At 50.4% G+C, this 12,041-nt stretch overlaps 1 long non-coding RNA gene across 2 annotated transcripts; it reads left to right on the top strand.

Annotated features, from left to right (window-relative positions):
- The first annotated feature begins 8,684 nt into the window (after positions 1-8,684).
- LOC123390889 lies at positions 8,685-11,165 on the top strand. Of its 2 annotated transcripts, none has more exons than XR_006605477.1 (3): positions 8,685-8,844; positions 10,452-10,591; positions 10,842-11,165. It is a non-coding gene; the product is annotated as an uncharacterized LOC123390889 (long non-coding RNA). The 2 variants fall into 2 exon arrangements; XR_006605476.1 differs by having other exon boundaries at positions 10,791-11,165.
- Positions 11,166-12,041: the final 876 nt, after the last annotated feature.

The following is a 12,041-nucleotide window of genomic DNA, read 5'->3' as shown; positions in this document are numbered from 1 at the left end:
ACGTCTGACTCTTGATTTCGGCTCAGGGCGTGGTCCCATGGTCTGTGAAATCCAGCCCAGCGTCTGGTTTGTGCACTTGAGTGGGAAGGCTGTCCAGGAATCTCTCTCTCCCTGCCCCTCCCCCCCGCTTGCATGTGTGTGTGTGCCCTCGCTCTTTCTCTCTCTCAGAAATGAAGAAGCAGAAGTCATCGTAGTGGTAGGAGTGGTAGTTACTTTCACATCAGTGGGTAATTAGACGACCTTGGCTTGGAATGGGAGCTCTGAAATTCACCAGCTGTGTGATCTTGGGGCAAGTTGTGTCCCCTCTCTGAACCTCAGTAGTATATGACACACTGGGTTATTGGGACAATTAAGTGATCAGTAAAGGACACTTCAAACCCTTCGTTGCTTGGCATAGAATCCCTTCATACAATCAATTCTCAGTAGCAGTAGGGTCAGCAATTTGATCGTTTTATTTTTTTGGTCCTTAACATTGAAAAATGCTCTCTCACATGGCTATAGGGAATAGGTAGCATCAGTTCACTAATGGGGTGGATCTCCAGTAAAAGGAGCAATGGGTGTGGCTGAAGGGGTAAGGAAGCCCAGGAGCTTTTGTGCTCTGGTTGTGAGTGTTGGTGGCTGCTGGGAGAGGGAATCAGACCTGCAGGGGACCCGAGAACTTGGAGTCTGGCCAGTGCACCCTTGCTCCCTTCTTGGGCTTCTGGGCTTTCAGGGGAGCCTGTGGCCCTTGAGGGCATTTGGAGGCTGTGCCCAGAAGAGCAGGAGCTGCAGCAGCAGGAGCAGGAGCAGGAGCAGGAGCAGGAGGCCCCCCCCGGAGACAGGCTGGACCTTGGGCCCAGAGTTGGCCAGCTTCTGCCTGAGGCAATGGTTTTCTTCCTTGAGCCTTTGGAACTCCCTCTCTGCCCACAGAACAGCCTTCTGGCTCTCCTCACTTCTGTTGTCCACCAGGAGGCGCTCTCGGTCATGCAAGGAGGAGATTCTCTGGCATTCTTGGTGGTGCAGGTCGTCGGCCATCTTCTTGTAGAGGCCTAAGTTCCAGTGGGCCGCATCCACCTTCCTGCGCACCTTGGCAAGTTCGTTCTTCACTTGCAGGCAGCGTGCCGTCTCCTCCATCATCTTCCTCTCCAGGTGTTTGAGGTGCTCTTCGCACAGCTTAGGCTCTGCCTCGAGCTTCAGGTGCAGCTTCTGAATCTCCCTTTCCAGGAGGCTGTTTCGCTGGTGAAAAGATACTTGCTCAGCTTGGTGGATGGTTGTGTTTCCTGGGAGCTCTTCATTCCCCTGACGTGCCTTCTTCAGTGCCCTGGATGGCTTTCCTTTATTCAGGGGGCTCCCACGGGGCACGTGATCAGTGGAGGAGGAGCCAGTCTGCACCTGCCTCCTTGAGCCCCCACCTTCCAGATGATCTCTAAGGAGCTCTAGCAGATGCATCACCGTCAGTAGGATCTGGCTGAGGGTGTGGTGTTGGCTCTGGCCCTCAGCGGGGGCCTGCCACGGCACACCTCCGTCAGGAAGCTCTGGCCTGCCTGCCTCCCCTGCCTCTTCCTGCACTCTCAGTCCACAGCTGCCAATGTCCTGAGACAGAGGGTCTGCACTTCCCCGCAGATCAGGGCTGTCCTCGAAGTCTTCTGGCATATTCCTCGCAGGGGGTTCTCCATCGTCCTGGGCTGCTCCACAGATGGGATTTTCATCGGTGAGCTGGTGAGGGCTCTTCTTCAACAGCCTTTGCCGAACTCCCTTCAGCAGTTGCGTAGCGTCTCCCACAGAAAAGTACCCGACATCTTGATTCAGGGCAGCCAGAGCAAGGATCTGTAGCGGGAGAGGACTGGCCTTGTGCTCCGATGATGCGACGGCTCCATGGGCTGGTGCATCCGGGTCGGTCTTCTCCATGTCTTTTCCAGATACTTCATTCTGGGCACAGTGCCCCTTTCTTCCTCTTAAGCGGAGTCCACACTTTACTGTCATGAACACCACCAACACAGTGCACACGAGGATCTCCCAGCCAAACCCAGAGTCTCGTGGCCCATGTGGCCAACGTTCGATTATCACCAACCCAGAAGCCCACAGCTGTTCCCGGAGAGCCCACAGCGGCTCCAGAACTGTGTGGGGAGACATTGTAATGGCCACCAGCTGGCTCCAGAGAGCCTGGGGGCTTTGTCTCTGATCACCAGTGTCCTCTCGGCCACTAGAAACTGCTTGGAACCCCTACGAGGGTTCCGTCTCCAATGCAAACCAGTGCCTGGCAACAGGAGCTGAAGGGAGTAGGGGTGGGGGAGGGGCACCCCCGAGACTCCAACGCCAATCAGTGCCTGTCAACAGGAGCTAACAGTCCTTGGGCAGCGGAGCAGAATCTCTATATTGTGTACCTGAAAAAAATGCAACCCTATGTAGCACTGTCTTGGAATTAAACTTTTACACTTATAAAAAAAACGTTAAAAGTGAAACTAGATATCAAAGGGAGAAAGATAAGAAAATCTAAACACGTAGAAAGTAACTTTCTAGATTATCGGAGACAAAAGATAAAATTTCAGTGCACTGAACCGAAGGAAAATAAAAATACAACGTATTAAAATGGTGGGACACAGCTAAATCAACAGAGAGCTAAATTTATAGCACTCAATGCATACATTAGAAAGGAGGAGGAGCATCTGGGTGGCTCAGTCAGTTAGTCCAACTCTTGCTTTTGACTCGGGTCATGGTCAACCTTGGGATAGTGAGGCTGAACCTGCATTGTGCTGGTGCTGGGCATGGTGGCTGCTTCATCATCTCTCTCTCTTTCTGCACCGCTTCCCTTTCTCTGTCTCTGTCTCTGTCTCTGTGTCTATCTCTCTCTCTCTCTCTCTCTCTCTCTCTCTCTAAAAAAAAAGGAGTCTCAAAACTATAATCTCTCTATTTTTTAGAACCTAGAAAAGAGAGGAGAAACTAAAACTAAAGAAGAAAACCAGAAGAATCCTTCTACCCAATTTCAAGATATTCGTCTATAGTAATGAAAAGTGCGTGGTGTTGGTGAAGAGCTAGACCAATGGAACAGAATAAAGATCGATAAGTGGAACAGAATCAAGGACCCAGAAAGAGAACTACACCCACCCATATGTCGAATGGGGCCTTGACAAAGGTAAAAAGCCGTTCAGTGGAGGAGTGACAGCGTTTTGAATAAATGGTGCTAGAGCAAGTGGACATGCATAGGCAAAGAAGAAGGAGAAGCAGAAGAGGGAGCGGGAGAGGGGAGGAGGAGGTGGAGGACGAGGAGGCCGGGGACCACAATCTAAGTATCAAACCCTATGCAGAACTTAACTCAGGCTGCCTGGGTGAGTCAGCCTGTGAGGCAGCCAGCTCTTGATTTCGGCTCTTGTCAAGCTCTCAGCGTCCCGGGACAAAGTCAGGCTCCGAGCTCACTGGCGAGGCTGCTTGAGGATGCTCTTTTCCCTTCTCCCACCAGGCCGCTGCCCGCTCATGCACATGTTCACTCTCCCAGGAAGAAAAAAAAAAAAGTAGTATTTTAAAAAGTAGCTCAAAATTAATCACTGCCTTACATGGAAAATGATAAATCTTATAGGGAAAATGTGGGGAAAAAATTTCCAGAATGGAAAGCTAGGTAAAGAATCCTCCAGTTGAACATCAAATTATTTTCCCTAAGGTAAAGTTGATTAATTGGACTTTATCCAACAATCAGAATTGTAAATCTGTGCCGTGTGAAAGACCTCCTGAAGAAGACCCAAAAGACAAGCTACCAACTTGGAGGAAATAGGTCCAAATCACGTAGCTAATAGAGGACTCCTGTCTGAAGCATGGAAACTCAGAATTTGATCCCCGAGTAAGCATGCAATGTAGTTAGCAAAAGGAAAGGGAAGGGGGAAAAAAAAAAAAAAAAAAAAAAAAAAAGGGCCTGCCACCTTTACCAAAGCGTAGACTGATGGAAACCACATAAAAAGTTGCCATTGGGGCAATTCAAATGAAAACTCCAGTGAGCTCTCACTGCACACCTATCACAGTGATTCAAACCAAATGCGCCAGAGAGGGAGAGAGAGACCCCACCACCAAATGCAAGGCAGGATGTGGAATGACTGGATCACTCCCGCATCACAGTTGGGAATGGAAAATGATAGAGCTGACTCTTGAAAACAGTTAACAGATTCTTTTCCTTTTCCAAGCCGTGAGTTACATTCCCGTTAACATGCAGTAGAATATCAATTTCAGGTGTCCAACATAGTGGCTCAACCCTTCCACACAGATTCTTTGGAGAACTAGACTTGCTACCGCCATAGGAGCAGGTCATGGCACTATGGCATTTATCTTAGAGAAATCAAAACTTAACGTTTGCTCCAAAGCCTGTAGGGGAATGTATCTGTGTCCTTATGAAAGCAGTGGGGCTGCCAAGGGGGTGGAAGGGACTGGAGTGGTTGGATATTGACACTTGACAGGGCTGCTGTAAGTGATAAACTCCTCTTGCTTCTTTGAAGGCCCCTTCCCCTTAATGGTGGTCCTGAGGACGAGGAGAATAGGAATGTCAACGATTTCAATGGCTTTAAACCTGCCAAGCATTAGAACACCATCTCTTCTACACGAGTTCACTCTCGTCTTAATCCTCAGTATCCCAAAGCAGACAGGTGGGGTCTGGTCCAAGAGGGGTTGCAGGCAGTGTCCCTTCCACAGGCCATCTCCCCTCTTGCCCAGAAGCCCAATGACCAGGTCCCAGGCTTTCAACTCATCTAATTTCTGTGCCTTCTCTAGGGACACCAGGGAACTTCTGGGCTCCTTTTCTGCCTTCAAGGAGGCTCTGCGACGCTGGGTCTAGTGCTCTCAGCCGACTTGGACCACACGGCCAGTTGTCTCCTCCTGCATGGGCCACCTATTGGCTCGGGTGGATCAGGTGAGGGCATGTCCTCTCAGAGAGATACAGGGAGAACAGAATCGAGGACCTCTTTCTGGCATTGTTTACCCTAATCTCTCAGTGGTTGCTACCATCGCTTGACTTCCCTGGAATTTCAAGCCCAGGAGAGGGGGGTGGGTCAGCAGCCAGAACTGTGGCTTCACCCTTGTGTCTTTTTTGAATGTTTTCCGCAAACCAGAGGGCTTCCGACAACACCAATTGATAACCGCATATGGTTTCCGTGGGCCAGGCATCCAGGTGCATCTAGCCAGGGACCTGTGTCTCAGGATCTCTCAGAAGGCTGCAGTCAAGATGTCATGTGGGTCTTCAGTCATCTCCAGGCTTGTTGGCGGGAAATCTGCTTGTGTGCTCACTCGGGTGGCTCCTAGCAGCCAGAGGTCCTCCATTGCGGTGAGCAAGAAATATTCATTCCTTGCCACATGGGCCTCTCCATCATACAGCCCACAAGGAGCAGGCGGCTTCCCTCGAAACCAATGGGGAGGGAGCGAGAGCAAGCCCAAGAGGAGAGCAGTGTCTTTGTCTACGAGCCTCAGAAGTGACATGCTATCTCTTGGGCCATATTCTGTCCTTTCGAAGTGAGGCAGGAGTTCCTGACTCTAATCCAGTGGTAGAGTATGGGACACAAAACGATGTGTACCCAAGAAGGGAATCGTTGGAGACCCTGAAAGGCTGCCCTCCATGCTTTGGTGGGACTTTACCTCAGCTAGCCATCCCCATAATCCTTGCATCCAAACTAGAACGTGACCTAGGAGAAAATTTTGTCAAGCCCTTCTGGGATCCTTACAGCAGCTTGCCTAGAAGTTCCTTGCACAAGGGAAGGGTGCCTGTGTGGCTTAGTCAGGTCAACGTCTGACTCTTGATTTCGGCTCAGGGCGTGGTCCCATGGTCTGTGAAATCCAGCCCAGCGTCTGGTTGTGCACTTGAGTGGGAAGGCTGTCCAGGAATCTCTCTCTCCCTGCCCCTCCCCCGCTTGCATGTGTGTGTGTGTGCCCCTCTCGCTCTTTCTCTCTCTCAGAAATGAAGAAGCAGAAGTCATCGTAGTGGTAGGAGTGGTAGTTACTTTCACATCAGTGGGTAATTAGACGACCTTGGCTTGGAATGGGAGCTCTGAAATTCACCAGCTGTGTGATCTTGGGGCAAGTTGTGTCCCCTCTCTGAACCTCAGTAGTATATGACACACTGGGTCATTGGGACAATTAAGTGATCAGTAAAGGACACTTCAAACCCTTCGTTGCTTGGCATAGAATCCCTTCATACAATCAATTCTCAGTAGCAGTAGGGTCAGCAATTTGATCGTTTTATTTTTTTGGTCCTTAACATTGAAAAATGCTCTCTCACATGGCTATAGGGAATAGGTAGCATCAGTTCACTAATGGGGTGGATCTCCAGTAAAAGGAGCAATGGGTGTGGCTGAAGGGGTAAGGAAGCCCAGGAGCTTTTGTGCTCTGGTTGTGAGTGTTGGTGGCTGCTGGGAGAGGGAATCAGACCTGCAGGGGACCCGAGAACTTGGAGTCTGGCCAGTGCACCCTTGCTCCCTTCTTGGGCTTCTGGGCTTTCAGGGGAGCCTGTGGCCCTTGAGGGCATTTGGAGGCTGTGCCCAAGAAGAGCAGGAGCTGCAGCAGGAGCAGGAGCAGGAGCAGGAGCAGGAGCAGGAGGCCCCCCGGAGACAGGCTGGACCTTGGGCCCAGAGTTGGCCAGCTTCTGCCTGAGGCAATGGTTTTCTTCCTTGAGCCTTTGGAACTCCCTCTCTGCCCACAGAACAGCCTTCTGGCTCTCCTCACTTCTGTTGTCCACCAGGAGGCGCTCTCGGTCATGCAAGGAGGAGATTCTCTGGCATTCTCGGTGCAGGTCGTCGGCCATCTTCTTGTAGAGGCCTAAGTTCCAGTGGGCCGCATCCACCTTCCTGCGCACCTTGGCAAGTTCGTTCTTCACTTGCAGGCAGCGTGCCGTCTCCTCCATCATCTTCCTCTCCAGGTGTTTTGAGGTGCTCTTCGCACAGCTTAGGCTCTGCCTCGAGCTTCAGGTGCAGCTTCTGAATCTCCCTTTCCAGGAGGCTGTTTCGCTGGTGAAAAGATACTTGCTCAGCTTGGTGGATGGTTGTGTTTCCTGGGAGCTCTTCATTCCCCTGACGTGCCTTCTTCAGTGCCCTGGATGGCTTTCCTTTATTCAGGGGGCTCCCACGGGGCACGTGATCAGTGGAGGAGGAGCCAGTCTGCACCTGCCTCCTTGAGCCCCCACCTTCCAGATGATCTCTAAGGAGCTCTAGCAGATGCATCACCGTCAGTAGGATCTGGCTGAGGGTGTGGTGTTGGCTCTGGCCCTCAGCGGGGGCCTGCCACGGCACACCTCCGTCAGGAAGCTCTGGCCTGCCTGCCTCCCCTGCCTCTTCCTGCACTCTCAGTCCACAGCTGCCAATGTCCTGAGACAGAGGGTCTGCACTTCCCCGCAGATCAGGGCTGTCCTCGAAGTCTTCTGGCATATTCCTCGCAGGGGGTTCTCCATCGTCCTGGGCTGCTCCACAGATGGGATTTTCATCGGTGAGCTGGTGAGGGCTCTTCTTCAACAGCCTTTGCCGAACTCCCTTCAGCAGTTGCGTAGCGTCTCCCACAGAAAAGTACCCGACATCTTGATTCAGGGCAGCCAGAGCAAGGATCTGTAGCGGGAGAGGGACTGGCCTTGTGCTCCGATGATGCGACGGCTCCATGGGCTGGTGCATCCGGGTCGGTCTTCTCCATGTCTTTTCCAGATACTTCATTCTGGGCACAGTGCCCCTTTCTTCCTCTTAAGCGGAGTCCACACTTTACTGTCATGAACACCACCAACACAGTGCACACGAGGATCTCCCAGCCAAACCCAGAGTCTCGTGGCCCATGTGGCCAACGTTCGATTATCACCAACCCAGAAGCCCACAGCTGTTCCCGGAGAGCCCACAGCGGCTCCAGAACTGTGTGGGGGGAGACATTGTAATGGCCACCAGCTGGCTCCAGAGAGCCTGGGGGCTTTGTCTCTGATCACCAGTGTCCTCTCGGCCACTAGAAACTGCTTGGAACCCCTACGAGGGTTCCGTCTCCAATGCAAACCAGTGCCTGGCAACAGGAGCTGAAGGGAGTAGGGGTGGGGGAGGGGCACCCGAGACTCCAACGCCAATCAGTGCCTGTCAACAGGAGCTAACAGTCCTTGGGCAGCGGAGCAGAATCTCTATATTGTGTACCTGAAAAAAATGCAACCCTATGTAGCACTGTCTTGGAATTAAACTTTTACACTTATAAAAAAACGTTAAAAGTGAAACTAGATATCAAAGGGAGAAAGATAAGAAAATCTAAACACGTAGAAAGTAACTTTCTAGATTATCGGAGACAAAAGATAAAATTTCAGTGCACTGAACCGAAGGAAAATAAAAATACAACGTATTAAAATTGGTGGGACACAGCTAAATCAACAGAGAGCTAAATTTATAGCACTCAATGCATACATTAGAAAGGAGGAGGAGCATCTGGGTGGCTCAGTCAGTTAGTCCAACTCTTGCTTTTGACTCGGGTCATGGTCAACCTTGGGATAGTGAGGCTGAACCTGCATTGTGCTGGTGCTGGGCATGGTGGCTGCTTCATCATCTCTCTCTCTTTCTGCACCGCTTCCCTTTCTCTGTCTCTGTCTCTGTCTCTGTGTCTATCTCTCTCTCTCTCTCTCTCTCTCTCTCTCTAAAAAGAAAAGGAGTCTCAAAACTATAATCTCTCTATTTTAGAACCTAGAAAAAGAGGAGAAACTAAAACTAAAGAAGAAAACCAGAAGAATCCTTCTACCCAATTTCAAGATATTCGTCTATAGTAATGAAAAGTGCGTGGTGTTGGTGAAGAGCTAGACCAATGGAACAGAATAAAGATCGATAAGTGGAACAGAATCAAGGACCCAGAAAGAGAACTACACCCACCCATATGTCGAATGGGGCCTTGACAAAGGTAAAAAGCCGTTCAGTGGAGGAGTGACAGCGTTTTGAATAAATGGTGCTAGAGCAAGTGGACATGCATAGGCAAAGAAGAAGGAGAAGCAGAAGAGGGAGCGGGAGAGGGGAGGAGGAGGTGGAGGACGAGGAGGCCGGGGACCACAATCTAAGTATCAAACCCTATGCAAAACTTAACTCAGGCTGCCTGGGTGAGTCAGCCTGTGAGGCAGCCAGCTCTTGATTTCGGCTCTTGTCAAGCTCTCAGCGTCCCGGGACAAAGTCAGGCTCCGAGCTCACTGGCGAGGCTGCTTGAGGATGCTCTTTTCCCTTCTCCCACCAGGCCGCTGCCCGCTCATGCACATGTTCACTCTCCCAGGAAGAAAAAAAAAGAGTATTTTAAGAAGTAGCTCAAAATTAATCACTGCCTTACATGGAAAATGATAAATCTTATAGGGAAAGTGTGGGGAAAAATTTCCAGAATGGAAAGCTAGGTAAAGAATCCTCCAGTTGAACATCAAATTATTTTCCCTAAGGTAAAGTGGATTAATTGGACTTTATCCAACAATCAGAATTGTAAATCTGTGCCGTGTGAAAGACCTCCTTAAGAAGACCCAAAAGACAAGCTACCAACTTGGAGGAAATAGGTCCAAATCACGTAGTTAATAGAGGACTCCTGTCTGAAGCATGGAAACTCAGAATTTGATCCCCGAGTAAGCATGCAATGTAGTTAGCAAAAGGAAATAGAAGGGGGGAAAAAAAAAAAAAAGTAAAGGGCCTGCCACCTTTACCAAAGCGTAGACAGATGGAAACCACATAAAAAGTTGCCATTGGGGCAATTCAAATGAAAACTCCAGTGAGCTCTCACTGCACACCTATCACAGTGATTCAAACCAAATGCGCCAGAGAGGGAGAGAGAGACCCCACCACCAAATGCAAGGCAGGATGTGGAATGACTGGATCACTCCCGCATCACAGTTGGGAATGGAAAATGATAGAGCTGACTCTTGAAAACAGTTAACAGATTCTTTTCCTTTTCCAAGCCGTGAGTTACATTCCCGTTAACATGCAGTAGAATATCAATTTCAGGTGTCCAACATAGTGGCTCAACCCTTCCACACAGATTCTTTGAGAACTAGACTTGCTACCGCCATAGGAGCAGGTCATGGCACTATGGCATTTATCTTAGAGAAATCAAAAAAAAACTTAACGTTTGCTCCAAAGCCTGTAGGGAATGTATCTGTGTCCTTATGAAAGCAGTGGGGCTGCCAAGGGGGTGGAAGGGACTGGAGTGGTTGGATATTGACACTTGACAGGGCTGCTGTAAGTGATAAACTCCTCTTGCTTCTTTGAAGGCCCCTTCCCCTTAATGGTGGTCCTGAGGACGAGGAGAATAGGAATGTCAACGATTTCAATGGCTTTAAACCTGCCAAGCATTAGAACACCATCTCTTCTACACGAGTTCACTCTCGTCTTAATCCTCAGTATCCCAAAGCAGACAGGTGGGGTCTGGTCCAAGAGGGGTTGCAGGCAGTGTCCCTTCCACAGGCCATCTCCCCTCTTGCCCAGAAGCCCAATGACCAGGTCCCAGGCTTTCAACTCATCTAATTTCTGTGCCTTCTCTAGGGACACCAGGGAACTTCTGGGCTCCTTTTCTGCCTTCAAGGAGGCTCTGCGACGCTGGGTCTAGTGCTCTCAGCCGACTTGGACCACACGGGCCAGTTGTCTCCTCCTGCATGGGCCACCTATTGGCTCGGGTGGATCAGGTGAGGGCATGTCCTCTCAGAGAGATACAGGGAGAACAGAATCGAGGACCTCTTTCTGGCATTGTTTACCCTAATCTCTCAGTGGTTGCTACCATCGCTTGACTTCCCTGGAATTTCAAGCCCAGGAGAGGGGGGTGGGTCAGCAGCCAGAACTGTGGCTTCACCCTTGTGTCTTTTTTGAATGTTTTCCGCAAACCAGAGGGCTTCCGACAACACCAATTGATAACCGCATATGGTTTCCGTGGGCCAGGCATCCAGGTGCATCTAGCCAGGGACCTGTGTCTCAGGATCTCTCAGAAGGCTGCAGTCAAGATGTCATGTGGGTCTTCAGTCATCTCCAGGCTTGTTGGCGGGAAATCTGCTTGTGTGCTCACTCGGGTGGCTCCTAGCAGCCAGAGGTCCTCCATTGCGGTGAGCAAGAAATATTCATTCCTTGCCACATGGGCCTCTCCATCATACAGCCCACAAGGAGCAGGCGGCTTCCCTCGAAACCAATGGGGAGGGAGCGAGAGCAAGCCCAAGAGGAGAGCAGTGTCTTTGTCTACGAGCCTCAGAAGTGACATGCTATCTCTTGGGCCATATTCTGTCCTTTCGAAGTGAGGCAGGAGTTCCTGACTCTAATCCAGTGGTAGAGTATGGGACACAAAACGATGTGTACCCAAGAAGGGAATCGTTGGAGACCCTGAAAGGCTGCCCTCCATGCTTTGGTGGGACTTTACCTCAGCTAGCCATCCCCATAATCCTTGCATCCAAACTAGAACGTGACCTAGGAGAAAATTTTGTCAAGCCCTTCTGGGATCCTTACAGCAGCTTGCCTAGAAGTTCCTTGCACAAGGGAAGGGTGCCTGTGTGGCTTAGTCAGGTCAACGTCTGACTCTTGATTTCGGCTCAGGGCGTGGTCCCATGGTCTGTGAAATCCAGCCCAGCGTCTGGTTGTGCACTTGAGTGGGAAGGCTGTCCAGGAATCTCTCTCTCCCTGCCCCTCCCCCGCTTGCATGTGTGTGTGTGTGCCCTCGCTCTTTCTCTCTCTCAGAAATGAAGAAGCAGAAGTCATCGTAGTGGTAGGAGTGGTAGTTACTTTCACATCAGTGGGTAATTAGACGACCTTGGCTTGGAATGGGAGCTCTGAAATTCACCAGCTGTGTGATCTTGGGGCAAGTTGTGTCCCCTCTCTGAACCTCAGTAGTATATGACACACTGGGTCATTGGGACAATTAAGTGATCAGTAAAGGACACTTCAAACCCTTCGTTGCTTGGCATAGAATCCCTTCATACAATCAATTCTCAGTAGCAGTAGGGTCAGCAATTTGATCGTTTTATTTTTTTGGTCCTTAACATTGAAAAAATGCTCTCTCACATGGCTATAGGGAATAGGTAGCATCAGTTCAATAATGGGGTGGATCTCCAGTAAAAGGAGCAATGGGTGTGGCTGAAGGGGTAAGGAAGCCCA

This window comes from Mustela putorius, unplaced genomic scaffold (assembly GCF_011764305.1).
Source record: "Mustela putorius furo isolate JIRA1106 unplaced genomic scaffold, ASM1176430v1.1 tig00000151_pilon_pilon_pilon, whole genome shotgun sequence".
In the NCBI taxonomy this organism is placed as follows: domain Eukaryota; kingdom Metazoa; phylum Chordata; class Mammalia; order Carnivora; family Mustelidae; genus Mustela; species Mustela putorius.
Note: the sequence above shows the minus strand (reverse complement) of the source record. Positions and strands in the feature narration are given on the sequence as shown.